This window comes from Cervus canadensis, chromosome 16, assembly GCF_019320065.1.
Source record: "Cervus canadensis isolate Bull #8, Minnesota chromosome 16, ASM1932006v1, whole genome shotgun sequence".
NCBI classification, from domain to species: domain Eukaryota; kingdom Metazoa; phylum Chordata; class Mammalia; order Artiodactyla; family Cervidae; genus Cervus; species Cervus canadensis.
This window is the reverse complement of record NC_057401.1, coordinates 19,828,001-19,843,580: the sequence shown is the minus strand read 5'-3', so window position 1 is coordinate 19,843,580 and position 15,580 is coordinate 19,828,001. Positions and strand designations below refer to the sequence as shown.

Here is a 15,580-nt window from a genome sequence, read left to right as displayed (position 1 = left end):
TCCCATCTCTTTAAGAATTTTCCATGGTTTCTTGTGATCCATACAGCCAAAGACTTTAGTGTAGTCAATGAAGCAGAAGTAAACATTTCTCTGGAATTCTCTTACTTTTCTATCATCCAATGTATGTTGACAATTGGATCTCTTGTTCCTCTACCTTTTCTAAATCCAGCTTGAACATCTAAGAGTTCTCTATTCACATACTAGTGAAGCCTAGCTTATAGAATTTTGACTCTAAAGTGCACCAATAAAACTATAAGATCAAAATTAGTCACTGATAACTAAATGTCTATTACATACTTAGTTGTTACCATTAATAATCACAAAAACTCATTATATTTGAAAATAATGCATAGGTTAGTTCTTTCTTGCTTTGCAAGAATTCCTCAGTATACATGATAATTGCTGAGAATTATAGCCAATGATTAACGAGCTGCATTATTCATAGCCAAATAATTTCAAAAACAAAGTTTGAAAGTTTATTACAATTTTTTGAGGGGGAAAAAAAATTATTTAGGAACATAGGAACCAACTTAGTGAGCTCCAAGTAGCCAGAACTAAAATAACTTGAGCAATAAATAGTATTCAGTTATAACCTAAAGTATAAAATAAACATCTGTGAATTCATACTGACATAAGTAATTGAATTAAGAAATTAAAATATATTTAATGTGGATTGTGTGTAATTTTTAAATGTTTAGAATATTATAGGGACAGTATCAAACTTAAGGATGTCAAAAGTTCTCTGAGGTCTTAACATTAAATAAACTAAGATCATGGTATGTGGTCACATCACTACATGGCAAATAGATAGGGAAACAATAGAAACAGTGAAAGACTTTGTTTTCTTCAGCTCCAAAATCACCATGGACAGTGACTGCAGCCATGAAATTAAAAGACACTTGCTCCTTGGAAGAAAAGCTATGACAGACCTAGACAGTGTATTAAAAAAGCAGAGACATCACTTTCCAACAAAGGTTCATCTAGTCAAAACGATGTTTTGTCCAGTAGTCATGTATGGATGTGAGTGTTGGACTGTAAAGAAGGCTGAAGAGCACTGAAGAATTGATGCTTTTGAACTGTGGTGTTGGAGAAGACGCTTGAGAGTCCCTTGGACTGCAAGGAGATCAAACCAGCCAGTCCTCAAGGAAATCAACCCTGAATATTCATTGGAAGGACTGATGCTGAAGATGAAGCTCCAATACTTTAGCACCTGATTGGAAGAGACCCTGAGGCTTGGAAAGATTGAAGGCAGGAGGAGAAGGGGATGACAGAGGATGAGGTGGTATCACCAACTAATGGACATGGGTTTGAGCAAGCTCCAGGAGATGGTGAAAGACAGGGAAGCCTGGTGTGCTGCAGTCCATGGGGTTGCAAAGAGTTGGACAGAACTTAGTGACTTAACAGCAACAACGACAAAGGACACCATCAAACTTAAGGATGCCAAAAGTCCTTTGAGGTCTTAAGACATCCCCATTAATCTGCCATTAGGTTTATATCCATTCTGTAGTAATAGTTTGGAAATTCAGATCATAGTTGACCTAGAAGCTGTTACCACAACCTGCTATGTTATAGTGGTGGTGGTGGTTTAGACACTAAGCCGTGTCTGACTCTTCCGACCCCGTGGACTGTAGCCTGCCAGGCTCCTCTGTCAGTGAGATTCTCCACACAAGAACACTGGAGTGGGTTGCCATTTCCTTCTCCAGAGGATCTTCGTGACCCAGGAATTGAACACCAGTCTTCTGCATTGCAGGCAGATTCTTTACCGACTGAGCTGCAAGGGAAGCCTGCTGCATTATAGTGGTAAATTTCAAATGTTTTGCTAAAGCAAAATCTTTTGCAGCACCCCAATATTAAAAATATGTAAATAAAGACAGGCAGATAAATAGATACCAAGACTACTTAGCCCCTTACCCACCTAGCAGCCCTAGCCAATTCTGCAGAATTCTGATTATCTATGGAACACACTTTGTAATTTTCTTATACATTGGAAAAAGCTGAGTCTTTGAAGGCAGACCATAGAGTTAGAGAAAATAATTGGAGTATAACTGTCTTATATAGGGCATGTATCCAGAATATATAAAGGACTCTTACAACTAAATAATAAGATACAAATCTTATTTGTATCACTAATAAAATCTTATTTGTGTCACTAATAAAAATGACAAAAAGTGAGAAGGAACACTTTACTAGATAAAATATATGAATGGCTAATAAGCATATGAAAAGTTTCTTAGTATTATTAATCACTGGGGAAATACAAAGTAAAGCAACAAATTACCACTACATGCCTACTAGAATGGATACAATTAAAGGACTCAGCTAGGCTGGGGCCTTCCCTGGTGGCTCAGTGGTAAAGAATCTGCCTGCGATGTTGGAGATGCACATTTGATCCCTGGGTGGGGTAGATCCTCTGGAGGAGGGCATGGCAACCCACTTCAATATTCTTGCTTGGAGAATCCCATGGACAGAGGCGCCTGGCAGGCTACAGTCCATGTGATCACAAAGAGTCAGACACGACTGAAGTGACGTAGCACACACAGAAGGACTGGGAGGTTGCAGAGGAACTGAACTCTCATACATTGCAAGGCTGCAAAATGGGACAGCTGCTGTTGAAAATAGTTTGATTTCCTAAAAAGAAAACCATCTATTACTATAAGACACAGCACCCCCCTTCCTAGGTGTTTGCATAAGATAACATAAAACATTTGCTCTTGTTGTTCAGTTGCTAAGGCTTGTGTGACTCTTTGCAACCCCATGGACTGCAGCACACCAGGCCTCCCTGTCCACCACCAACTCCCAGAGTTTACTCAAACTCATGTCCATTGAGTTGGTGATGCCATCCAACCATCTCATTCTCTGTCGTCCCTGTCTTCTCCCGCCTTCAATCTTTCCCAGTATAAGGGTCTTTTCATATGAGTCAGTTCTTCACATCAGGTGGCCAAAGTATTGAAGTTTCAGCTTCAGCATCAGTCCTTCCAGTGAATATTCAAGACTGATTTCCTTTAGAATGGACTGGTTGGATCTCCTTGATGTCCAAGGGACTCTCAAGAGTCTTCTCTGACACCATAGTTCAAAAGCATCAATTTTTCGGTGCTCAGCTTTCTTTATAGTCCAACTGTCACATCCATACATGACTACTGGAAAAAACCTTAGCTTTGACTAAACAGACCTTTGTTGGCAAAGTAATGTCTCTGCTTTTTAATATGCTGTCTAGGTTGGTCATAACTTTTCTTCCAAGGAGCAAGCATCTTTTAATTTCGAGGCTGCAGTCTCCATCTGTAGTGATTTTGGAGCCCCCCAAAATAAAGTCTGTCACTGTTTCCCCATCTATTTGCCATGAAGTGATGGGACCAGATGCCATGATCTTAGTTTTCTGAATGTTGAGTTTTAAGTCAACTTTTCCACTCTCCTCTTCCACTTTCATCAAGAGGATTTTTAGTTCTTTGCTTTCTGCCATAAGGGTAGTGTCATCTGCATGTCTGAGGTTATTGATATTTCTCCTGGCAATCTTGATTCCAGCTTGTACTTCATCCAACCCAGCATTTCTCATGATGTAGTCTGCATATAAGTTAAATAAGCAGGGTGACAACATACAGCCTTGACGTACTGCTTTGCATATTTGGAACCAGTCTGTGTTCCATGTCCAGTTCTAACTGTTACTTCCTGACCTGCATAGAGATTTCTCAGGAGGCAGGTCAGGTGGCCTGGTATCCCCATCTCTTTAAGAATTTTCCGCAATTTGTGGTGATCCACACAGCCAAAGGCTTTGGCATAGTCAATAAAGCAGAAATAGACGTTTTCCTGGAACTCTTTTGCTTTTTTGATAATCCAACGGATGTTGGCCATTTGATCTCTGGTTCCTCTGCCTTTTCTAAACCCAGCTTGAACATCTGGAAGGTCACAGTTCACGTACTTGGAGAATTTTGAGCATTATCTACAGTAGTATAAAATCCGTATTTAAAAATTCTGTCACTTGTTTTATATTACCACATTTACATGGCTATCACAAACTGAACTGACATGTTAAGTGATAATGGATTTTTACCTACCACAACTCAGAATGTTTTCTCTTACACTTCAGATACCAAGAGCCTTATGATAGTGCAAAACCCTCAGGAGACAGTTTTCTAAAAGGACTTTTCAAAATGTTTACATAGTAGAGATGCTCCATTAGAATCTTCTCAGAATGGAATTGTTAAATCATATACTAAGCACTTAGATTTTCTGCTTTCTGTGTCCTCTGCTAGAACCAGAAATGTTTTCACAATTCCTTTGAGACAGATTCTTAAAATTCTCCACACTTCTTTTAAGTGAGATAGTGGCATATGTCATTATGAAAGTTGTCTGTTTTTCTTAACTTGCCCACAATACATCTTACTAATTTTACAACCCAGTGTTTGCCACATCTTCCTTCTTCTATGTGTTCTCCCTGATAACTTTATCCTATTAACACTTCTTATTTTATACTTAGAAGTTACCCAGAGTAGCTTTAAAGGTTGAAAACAGAAAGTGTGCTATTTTATCACTGTAGTCAAATATCTTAAGCAAAACAAAATTTATATTCAGCACAGCTCACCTCTTCACTCCTTCTCTCCCTGACCTGGTGCCCTTTCCCATATCTTTTCCTCCTCTAACTCCTAGACCCCCATGTGTCAACTTCTTCTATACAGATTAATAACCCAAGAGAGAGAATTTGCATTTGAGAGGAACTGACATAACAGATTGTGGAATTTGAGCCTCTCTAGCAAGTTAGGGAGGAGTCGGCAATGGCACCCCACTCCAGTACTCTTGCCTGGAAAATCCCTTGGACGGAGGAGCCTGGTGGGCTGCAGTCCATGGGGTCACGAAGAGTCGGACACGACTGAGCGCCTTCACTTTCACTTTTCACTTTCATGCATTGGAGAAGGCAATGGCAACCCACTCCAGTATTCTTGCCTGGAGAATCCCAGGGACGGGGGAGCCTCGTGGGCTGCTGTCTATGGGGTCGCACAGAATCGGACACAACTGAAGCAACTTAACAGCAGCAGCATTAAGTTAGGGAGCTAATTGGGGCAGGTAGTAAAGGGGCAGAAAAGGCAAAAAGATTTTTGGTTTTCTTTCCCCAATCAATGTGTAGATTATTAACTACATGGATGCATTAGGCTGAACTTAAACCTTGCCAGAATAATTAAGAATGAATTGAAGTTACCATTATAATGAAAATGTGGTTAGAATGCACCATGTAAATATCTAATGTCAAATCCCACAATTGAACATGTACACATTGTTAAAAAAATAATCCTTCGAAAAAGTTGCAAGATGGGACCGTGCTGTTATTCTGAATGGTTTCTTGTACATTCCTTTCACTTCTCAAAAGAAATTAAAACTCATTTCACTCTCTACACCTACTTCTGGTTACTCCCTATTCTGCACTGACTACAGGGTTCCACTAGAACAAAATAACATATTTTCTGTTATTCTCCCAGGTGCCTTCTCTCTTCCCAGCCTTCTCCCAGGTGCCTGTTCTAATTCACATTTCTTTTACTCATCTTTTAAGTTCATATCATCCACTAAAAAAAAATCATACAAGCCAACCCCTTTTGGTATAATGAGAGAAAATAGGTTTAATGGTTAAAAAATACATGCCCATCCTTCCAGGTCCCGCTGCAGCATCATCCGTGTATCTTTCTTTGCACAGTGCACAAACTGTACAGCCATCCACTGACCCCTAAATTCCCCTCTTTTTCCTCCTCTCTCTTTCTACTCCTCACTATTATCAAATGTGCTTTTCAATCTTTACACTCTATTTTGTGACCATAATTACATGTACTCAGTATATAGATTGACTATTAATATAAAACATTTACATTACTATACCAATATATTATTCATTATAGACAAAAGTATGGTTACATTCCCTTTCTTTGGCATAGTTCTTTGTTTTTCTCAAATTGCCATTTTCCTTTTTTATATTCTCTCTCTCGCCCTCCTCCTTATTTGGAACCCTCCATCCCTTACTTTAAGCTATACTATTGGATCTTGGCACCTGCCATGTACAAGTGTTTTTCTAATTGTTTTCTTGGGTTGGAGCCATTATTTTCCTGGAACCCATGTCTTTTTAAAAAATTTACTGCCTTGTTTTGCCAGGCTGGAACAGAACCTCAAGTAACTACCTACCAGAGGGACAAAGTTTCACATTTTTTCCATATCTAAATTATTTTCTCTTTGCCCTCAAACTTTTCACTGGTTAATTTGGCTTAGAACAAAATTTTAGTTTGAACACCATTCCTCTTAGAATTTTAAGTCATGGCTCCGTTGTCTTCTAGCATCCAGTTTGGCAGATGAGATGTCTATTCTCAGTTTTACTGTGTTTTATCTGTTTTTCTTTTCCTGCCTTGTTCCATCAGCATACCTCTACTGCCAATAGAAATGTTTAGCGTACTCCTTTTCTTTGTTGCTCCAAAGTTTCACAGGGATTGTTTAGATGTTACTTTTGGAAATCAACTTCTATATTATTCTAATAACCTTTTTTGGTATGTAATCACGTGTCTCCTTTCAGCTTGGGTACTTCCCTTTTAAAATGTACTTGATGACTTCACCTCCGTTTTCTCTGCTCTTTCTTCCTGAAACTACTCTTGTCAGATATTAACTTGCTTGTCTGTAGACCTTCTTTTATCCTTACTGTCATATTTTAGACCCCTGTGTTTTAAATAGTATAATAGGTTATGGAACAAGGCTGCATGGATTTAAATTTCTCCTCTTTATTATCTGTGTGACCCATAGGTTAAGACCTTTCTTGCTTACATTTCCTCGTCTCTAGAATGGACTGATAGCAGTTAGTGTCTACAATAGGGTTGTTCTGAAGACTAAACGAGTTGATTCATTTAGCAGTGTTTGTCACACAGTAATCACTTAAAAAATTCCAGCTATTGTTTTTTGGAGATAGTACACCATCACAGTGAAGTTCACTGACTCTACAGCTTGACTAACTAGGCTTTAATCCTAGCTCATTAGGTAAGTGACCTTGACCAAGTTGCTTAATTCTTCTATACCTCAGCTAAAAAAGAGCATCGTATTATTATATACATAATGGGCTTGTTGTGTTTATTAAATTGCTTATAACAGTTACTGGCTATTTGGAAAATATTACATATAGGGAATAATTCTTTGGCTTTGTGTTTTAAACCTGATAATGATTTTTATATTTTGTTGATTATATTTTAAATTTCCAAAACCTCTTTCATGTTTTCTCATCGTTCCTTTTTCATGGGATACTGTTAATGGTTTTAGGTATAATAATATCTTCTCGAATTTCTCTGACGCTATTAATTTGACATTCTTTTTCCAGAACAATCTTAATTTCTTTCTGAGTGATTATTAAAATGTGTTTATTTTCTTTTGTTTTCATCTAGAGGTCTTTCCTAAAAGTCTTGGTGAGCACTGTCAATGGGCCATTTTGTATTTCAGAACATGATCATATAAAGGCTCTCCTTGGTCCCTGTGAACTGGAGTGGTACATTTTAGTGTATACTGTGACTTCAGAAGGAGTAGGCAAGAAGCTAGTCTTTACGTTGAATGGCCCCGAAAATCAGCTATTCTGTTGTCAGACCTTTCATTAACCCCCCGTCTTCATTCCCCACATGAGGCCTTGACTCTGAAAGTTGCCGAGGTTCCACTGGGCAGGCTGTTTGTTCCTCTGGTGGCAACACAGAAAGCATGAGTTCCAGGTTCCAGTTTCCTCCCACTCGACCTGTATGGTCAACATCATCTTTATCTTACTGCTTTCCAGAGACTTACTGAAATCTCTTTTCAACTGATAGTCCCTCTCCCCTTCTATCTGCTGTGATGCATGAGTACATTTTTAAATTCCTTTTTAACTGATTTAATGGGCACTTGGGAGGGAGAGGAGATAAATACAGATATCCAGTCAGTCCTCTTTAATGACCACTGCTGGAGAAGTGCTTTAAAATGATCCTGTGGTTTACCTTAGCTCACTTTGACACACATTTAAAAATTAACCTTACATCATTCTCAAGTACAAAGTATGGTGCATAAAAGAGGAATGTTAAACTGTAAAGGCATTTGTCCTGAGTTTGTAAATACTAAGGATTACAGAGCGCTGCGCTCCCCCCACGCCGCCCCCCACTGCCTGTTAATAGCTGTAGTATATACCTTCCGGGTCTCAGGAAGCTCTTCCTTATTGACTTCACACCTTGTCAGTCTCCTTTTGATTACTGTAGTGTTTCCAAGAATGTATAATTTGGTGGATTTTGGTAATATGAACATTTTAATTGTCAACCAGCATTCTTTCTCTTCCCTCCCCAAAGCCCTATGTAAACTCTTGCTGTGGATTACAAAGAATTTTCTGGGAGCGTTTCAGACAGTCTGGTACAGAGCTAGCCCTCAGACATTCACTTGATATTTTAAATTTTATTTTCTTATTGAAAAAAGTATTTTGGAGATTTTCTGTGTGTGCTACATGGGAGATAGCATGGAGGATGAAATGTCATGTTTCCTCTCATTATATTGTTTGTTCTATAGAATCTTGTTAGTCCAGGCCCACTGAGCTCTTAGCTTTTCTCGCCTGAGCACCTATCAGCAGAATGCACTTACAGTCCCACTTACTTTTCTGAGGGGGAAAAGGAGTCGGTGAGTGTCACACAACAGAAAGCTTGAATGTACTTTACTGCTCCCACCAAAGGCTGTGTTCATTTCTGCCTGTTTTCTTAGGGGCTCTCTGAGCATGGGGGAATGGGTTGGGGAGAAGTAAGAAGAGTGTGTAACTAAATGTACTAAAAAGCTTCTTTATGTAGCTACTCAACATTTTAAGTTGGTCATGAGAGTGTGGTAGAATTACATTTCTTGGTATAATGTACACTGACCATCTCTTGTTTATATCAGGGAACTGCCTCAATAACATACAAATAAAATCAAGAATGACCAATGTCTCTCTTTTTCTATTATAGGCCCCACTCATCTTTTTGTCACTTTAAAATTCCCTGTCACAAAAAGAAGGCAGCCTCAGCACTGTTGTATTTTACATTCTGGGCATAAAGCACTATAGATGACATAACAGTTGCTCCTTTTTTTCCCCTGATGAGCCTAACAGCCACTAGAGGCCCTCCAAGTCTAGAACTCAACAATGAACTGGAATGCTAAAGAGCTATCAGCAGCTCTGTCAGCCCACAGGTAACCGTGGGGGTGATTAATCATTCTAAAAGCACTTCTCTGCCCATCCTGTCCACAACGGGCACATTAAACACCTACAATCTATTACACAGCCTCGGTGGGTTTCTTTTCTAGGAGTACTATCTAAAACCAACAATCATTTCTGGGTTTTGCTTTTTATTCCTTTCCCCAAATGTTTTTCTCAATATTCTTATGCTTAAAAACAAATTCTCAAAGCCTGTATTTATGGGATAGTCCAGGACAGAATTCAATGTTCTGTCTTATTCTCCACATGGGTTCCAATAATAGAGGGAGGCAGGATTTCATATGCTTGATCCTTTCCACAGTGGGGAATCAGACAACCAAATGAGTATGCCAGTGTTGTATAAATGAGCCAGAAAAATACCTTTAACCTGTATCTTCCAGGCCTGGATAAAGAAGGGATAAAGACCTCCCTACTATCTACCACTTCAACATTGAGTATTTGTAATGACAATTCACTCATCACTAAAATCCATCCCATCTCCAGAATGGCCCAGAGCAGACAGATCTCTCAGCAGGTAATCAACTTCCCTTTTAACCCTTCTTCATCATGACACCATATTATCCTTCTTAAATCAGCATATTATCACATCACTTCTCTGCATCCTCCCCTACTAGTACTTGGATGACTCTTGTATTGCCATTTGGATAAGTCCAATCTTTACCATTTTATTCAAGATTCCCCATTATTTTCTCTTCCAGGATATTTTCCACTTCTCTTCTTTTCATTATCTTCTTATACAAAAGCTCATTTTTGCAAATGTCTCTTGAAATTCTCTAACAGAAGGCAATTCTGCAATGAACACTCAAGTCAGTTATAAGAAGTTCAGTACTAACCAAGCCCTGTGAGTGAAAATAAGCCTGAGCCAAAAACGGACATTGGGGTGGTTCCATTCTTACCTACTTCCCTAATGAGGCTCTAAAAACTCCAGACATGGAAAATGAACTTGCCTTCTAGGAAATGGGTTGCCATAGTTAGGTAAGGTTATTCATCCTTTGAGGATACCCTAGAGTTTCCATGAGTCTGGAAACATTTCATCTGGCCTATCATAGTGGAACTGAAGAGTATAGCATGCAAATTGTAAAGTTGAAATATTCCATTATCAACAACTTATTTTAGCATTCCTAAAAGAGCATATAATTTTAAGTATCTTAAGAAAGAACATGGTAGACAACATCCCTTTGCCATTAATTAGAAATACTGAGTCTATGACTAAATATATTATTCATGCTGTGTTTCAGGTTTGCCCAACTAGCTAAGTCACTTAAAAGGATAATTAGTTCAGAGTTCAGGGGAAAAGGTTTTAGATTTTTTTCATCATTTTAGTCTGGTTCATAAAAATATCATAATATCAAAATTCTGATCTCAACCAAATGTTGTTTTTATTTCATCTTAGTAAAATAATATGAAGTACCTGGTTTAACCTCTTTTCTTAAATCTTCTTCTTTTGGAATGATGCTTTCTAAGTTCAAAGGGTAGCAGTTGTTTTCAGGATTTCAACCTTGATTTGCATAGAATCAATCTAGATGTTTTGACTTCCTAAATCTTAAAGAAAGGGTCTTTCACATTAACTTAGATAAATGTGCGTGTAACTGATTCCTTGTACCTTGGTACAGTAGAACATTGACTACTTGCTTTCTAAGAATCTTCATTTTTATTCTAAAAGTCAAGGATTAAAATGAGCTATTCTCTACCATATTCAGACATGGTGATCTTAACAGGGTATAGTAGTTTGTATTTTCACAACTCTTGATGCTGCAAATTGAAGGGAGCAGAATATGCCATCCCAAAATGTGCCCCTTTGGCATACGGATTATTTTGAGAAATTGCACACACAGGAGAAGCTCTGAAAGCAGAGTAGGGATTATCCTTTTTCTCAGGGAAATCTTTAATTATAATGAAAATTTATATTAGAAAGGAGGTCTGTACCAGGGAGAGAGCTATTAACAGAGATAACTTTTTACCTAAGAGATTTATCCATATGCCAGGGCAACCTTTGTTTATCAAATATTTTCTCCTCTCTGCTTCCCTGTAAATTGCTCTCCTCCAATTCTCCTACATCTTCCTTTTGTCTTTACCTGAAGATGGTCTCTAAGATGGTGGCTTGGGACATATCAGGGAGTTACTCATTTTTCCTGGGTATCTCATGAGTACGTGAGGTATACATGTTATTAAACTTCTGTTTGTTGTTCTCTTGTTAATCTTTTATTGCAGGGAGTTTCAGCCAAGAACTCAGAAGGGTAGAGGGAAATTTCTTTTTCCTCCTCTCCAACATTTAATAACCACTGAAAGAAACCCAATAAATAAAATTTATAATGATTAACACTAGCTGCTGCTTTTGTGAAGTGGTTGATGTTGTTGCTGGGAAACTAAATGGAAAGAAACTAGAGAAAACCAAAGCTTTTACATTTGCAGATTTAGCATATGTGGAGGTAAGATTTGTTTCAAGGATTTGATTCTTTTGAGCTTGATTTAATTTGCGCTGGTTGTGAGATAAGGTATCTGGATACTTACTTTTAATAATCATATCAACATTTAGTGACACTTTGGTGATGATTTATACTTGAAGCTTACTATCTGAGAAATTAGAGATCTAGCCTCAGAAAAAGCACATGCACACACGCACAAACACTCACACACACACACTCACACAGAGTATGAGATCTAAAATATGTAACATTTGCCAGAAAGCAGGACTCTTAACTCAGTAAAATGTGAGCTTCAAACACTGGCTACGCAAAATGAAAAGGCCTCATTACTAAATCTGATATACATTTATAAATCCAAAGAACCCCTGAGGTAGACAAGTAATTTATGTAAAAATTTTGGTTTTGCCTACATAAATGATTGCCCTATTTCACTATTTCTTTAGTCTTGATAACTCGGATGCTTTATTATTTAGTGAAGTTCACCGTGAATTTATCAGGTGATTAGCTAAAAATCACAGGTGTCATAGATTATATTTAATTGCAAGCTGCTTTGTTTCGGAAGCATTCTACCTGCCCAACACATATATCTTTCCCAATCTCTTCATCTAGAACACTAGAGGCTAAATTAAAATCACCTGGAAATTGTTCACTTAAAAGTGGTTAAAATTATAATTTTCTGTTACATATATTTCAGTAAAATAGTACTTCAGTCTTTTTTTTTTTTTTTTATTTTTTTAATTTTTTTATTAGTTGGAGGCTAATTACTTCACAACATTTCAGTGGGTTTTGTCATACATTGATATGAATCAGCCATAGATTTACACTTATTCCCCATCCCGATCCCCCCTCCCACCTCCCTCTTCACCCGACTCCTCTGGGTCTTCCCAGTGCACCAGGCCCGAGCACTTGTCTCATGCATCCCACCTGGGCTGGTGATCTGTTTCACCATAGATAGTATACATGCTGTTCTTTTGAAACATCCCACCCTCACATTCTCCCACAGAGTTCAAAAGTCTGTTCTGTAAGCCAGAAAGATAAAGAACATTACAGCATACTAACACATATATATGGAATTTAGAAAGATGGTAATGATAACCCTATATGCAAAACAGAAAAAGAGACACAGAAATACAGAACAGACTTTTTTTTTTTAATTGTAGTGGTTTTTGCCATACATTGACATGAATCAGCCATGGATTTACATGTGTTCCCCATCCCGATCCCCCCTCCCACCTTCCTCCCCATCCCATCCCTCTGGGTCTTCCCAGTGCACCAGCCCTGAGCACTTGTCTCATGCATCCAACCTGGGCTGGCGGTCTGTTTCACCCTTGATAGTGTACTTGAGTATTTAAGATCACCTGGGGTGAGTCCCCGCCTGCGCTGCCGCCTCTGCCGCCGCTTAGGGCCCTGCTCCGCTCCTCCTGCTTCTCCGCCTTCTTTCCGGAGCGCTGCCCGGCCGGCCGCCATGGCGAACGTGGCCGACCCCAAAGTGTAGGACATCCTGGGCGTCCCGCCTGGCGCCAGTGAGAACCAGCTGAAGAAGGCATACAGAAAGTTAGCCAAAGAATACCATCCTGATAAGAATCCAAATGCTGGTGACAAATTCAAAGAAATAGCTTTTGCATATGAAGTACTATCAAATCCTGAGAAGCGCGAACTGTATGACAGATGCGGAGAACAACGTCTTCAGGAAGGTAGCAGTGGAGGTGGTGGCATGGATGATATTTTCTCTCACATTTTTGGTGGAGGATTATTTAGCTTCACGGGTAATCAGAGCAGAAGTCGAAATGGCAGAAGAAGAGGAGGAGACATAATGCATCCATTCAAAGTATCTTTAGAAGACCTGTATAATGGCAAGACAACCAAACTACAACTTAGCAAGAATGTACTCTGTGGTGCATGCAGTGACCAAGGTGGGAAGTCTGGAGCTGTTCAGAAGTGTAGTGCTGGTCGGGTCGAGGTGTCCGCATCATGATCAGACAGCTGGCTCCAGGGATGGTAGAGCAGATGCAGTCTGTGTGTTCTGACTGTAATGGAGGAGGAGAGGTAATTAATGGAAAGGGCCACTGTAGAAAATGTGAAGGGAAGACAGTGATTAAAGAAGTCAAGATTCTTGAAGTCCACGTAGACAAAGGCATGAAACATGGACAGAGAAATATGTTTACTGGGGAAGCAGACCAGGCCCCAGGAGTGGAACCAGGAGACATTGTTCTTTTGCTACAAGGAAAAGAGCATGAGGTGTTCCAGAGAGATGGGAATGATTTGCACATCACATATAAGATAGGACTTGTTGAAGCTCTTTGTGGATTCCAGTTCACATTTAAGCACCTTGATGGATGTCAGATTGTGGTGGAATACCCCCCTGGCAAAGTAATTGAACCAGGATATGTTCGTGTTAGTTCGAGGTGAAGGAATGCCACAATATCGTAATCCCTTTGAAAAAGGTGATCTTTACATAAAGTTTGATGCGCAGTTTCCTGAAAACAACTGGATCAACCCAGATAAACTTTCTGAATTAGAAGATCTTCTGCCATCCAGACCAGAAGTTCCAAATATTATTGGAGTCACAGAGGAGGTAGCGCTTCAAGAATTTGATAGCACGCGGGGCTCAGGAGGTGGTCAGAGGCGTGAAGCCTATAATGATAGCTCTGATGAAGAAAGCAGTAGCCATCATGGACCAGGAGTGCCATGTGCCCATCAGCAAACTCTGCAAACAAATTGCACAGGTGGATTTTCTTTCCACACTGGCCTGGTTGGTTTTCTGCAATCCAGCTGGAGCGTCTGGTCAACCCAGATGAACTGATGGACATCTGTTGGTCTATGTGTAACTTTTAAAATTTTGGTATAGTATCTACAGAGTGTATAATTTAAATTAACCACAAAGCTTTACATCTTCATTTCAACTGTTCTATAGCAGAATAAAGCACTTGAAAGGAAACAAGACTCCTTTTCACACATGGGTTATAAGTTTCAGTCCTGATATCTGTGCTTGATTTTTATCAGTGTGTGTAGATTTTATGTTTCATATTTTAAATTCAAATCCCACATTGTAAAGTTTGTGTACAATTTGTCCTGAAGCTTTGTGTTTGGCTGCACCTGCATAAGCTGCTACAAATAGAATAAGGAATTTCATAGCCTGTATCTATCATTTATATGCATGGGAAAATGGGCTTTGCACACAATGAGTTTGGAACTGATTGGGAACAATGGAAAAAATATCATTAGCTGAGCTGTGGTTGTAAAGTTTTGGGCGGGGGGCAAGGGGGGTGTTTCTTTTTCTTTCTTTTTTTCTCCCCCCCCCCTTTTTTTTACCATCTTGTGAAAGGTTTCTGGAACTGAATAATAAAAAGCAGTTGGTGTAAATTAAAAAAAAATCACCTGGGGTGCATTAAAACAAATAATAGAGAAGATAAACAAAACCCCAGCCCCACCCCAAATGTTGGGCTTTAATTATTTCTGTTTGTAAGGCATCCGTATTTACTAAGCCCCACACAGATGGTTCTGATTTGCCTCCAAGATTACCAGTCTCTGACCCAGATGATTCCTTTCTCTGCCAGCCCCTATCCCTGGGGGCTGTCCTGCACACTGATGTGGTATCAGCGCCTGAAACACTGCTTCACTACTCCATGCCTCTGTTCCAGTTCCTCACTTGCTCCACAATACTGAGCCATTTCCAACTCTTTAAATGGTAACTTCTCTAAATGGGAAAGATTCCATTGTGCAAAGCATTCAATGCTCAGTATTAATTTTAATGCTGGGCAATTATTTTAAAGATTAAAAGACTGACACAGAACATGATACATGAGTCTGGTACCTAGCTTAGAAAATATGTAGTTACTCGTTGAGATTAAAAATATTTTGCTTGGTGGACCTTGTCTAGAGAACTGATACTCCAGCATCGGGGCTTCATTTTTGTGGGTTAGGGAAGTGGATCATTTTTAAATGCATATCTGTAAGAAGG

General features: G+C 39.1%; 1 pseudogene; it reads left to right on the top strand.

Moving 5' to 3' along the window:
• The first annotated feature begins 13,084 nt into the window (after positions 1-13,084).
• On the top strand, positions 13,085-14,979 carry LOC122454493 (annotated as a pseudogene).
• The last annotated feature ends 601 nt before the right edge of the window (positions 14,980-15,580 follow it).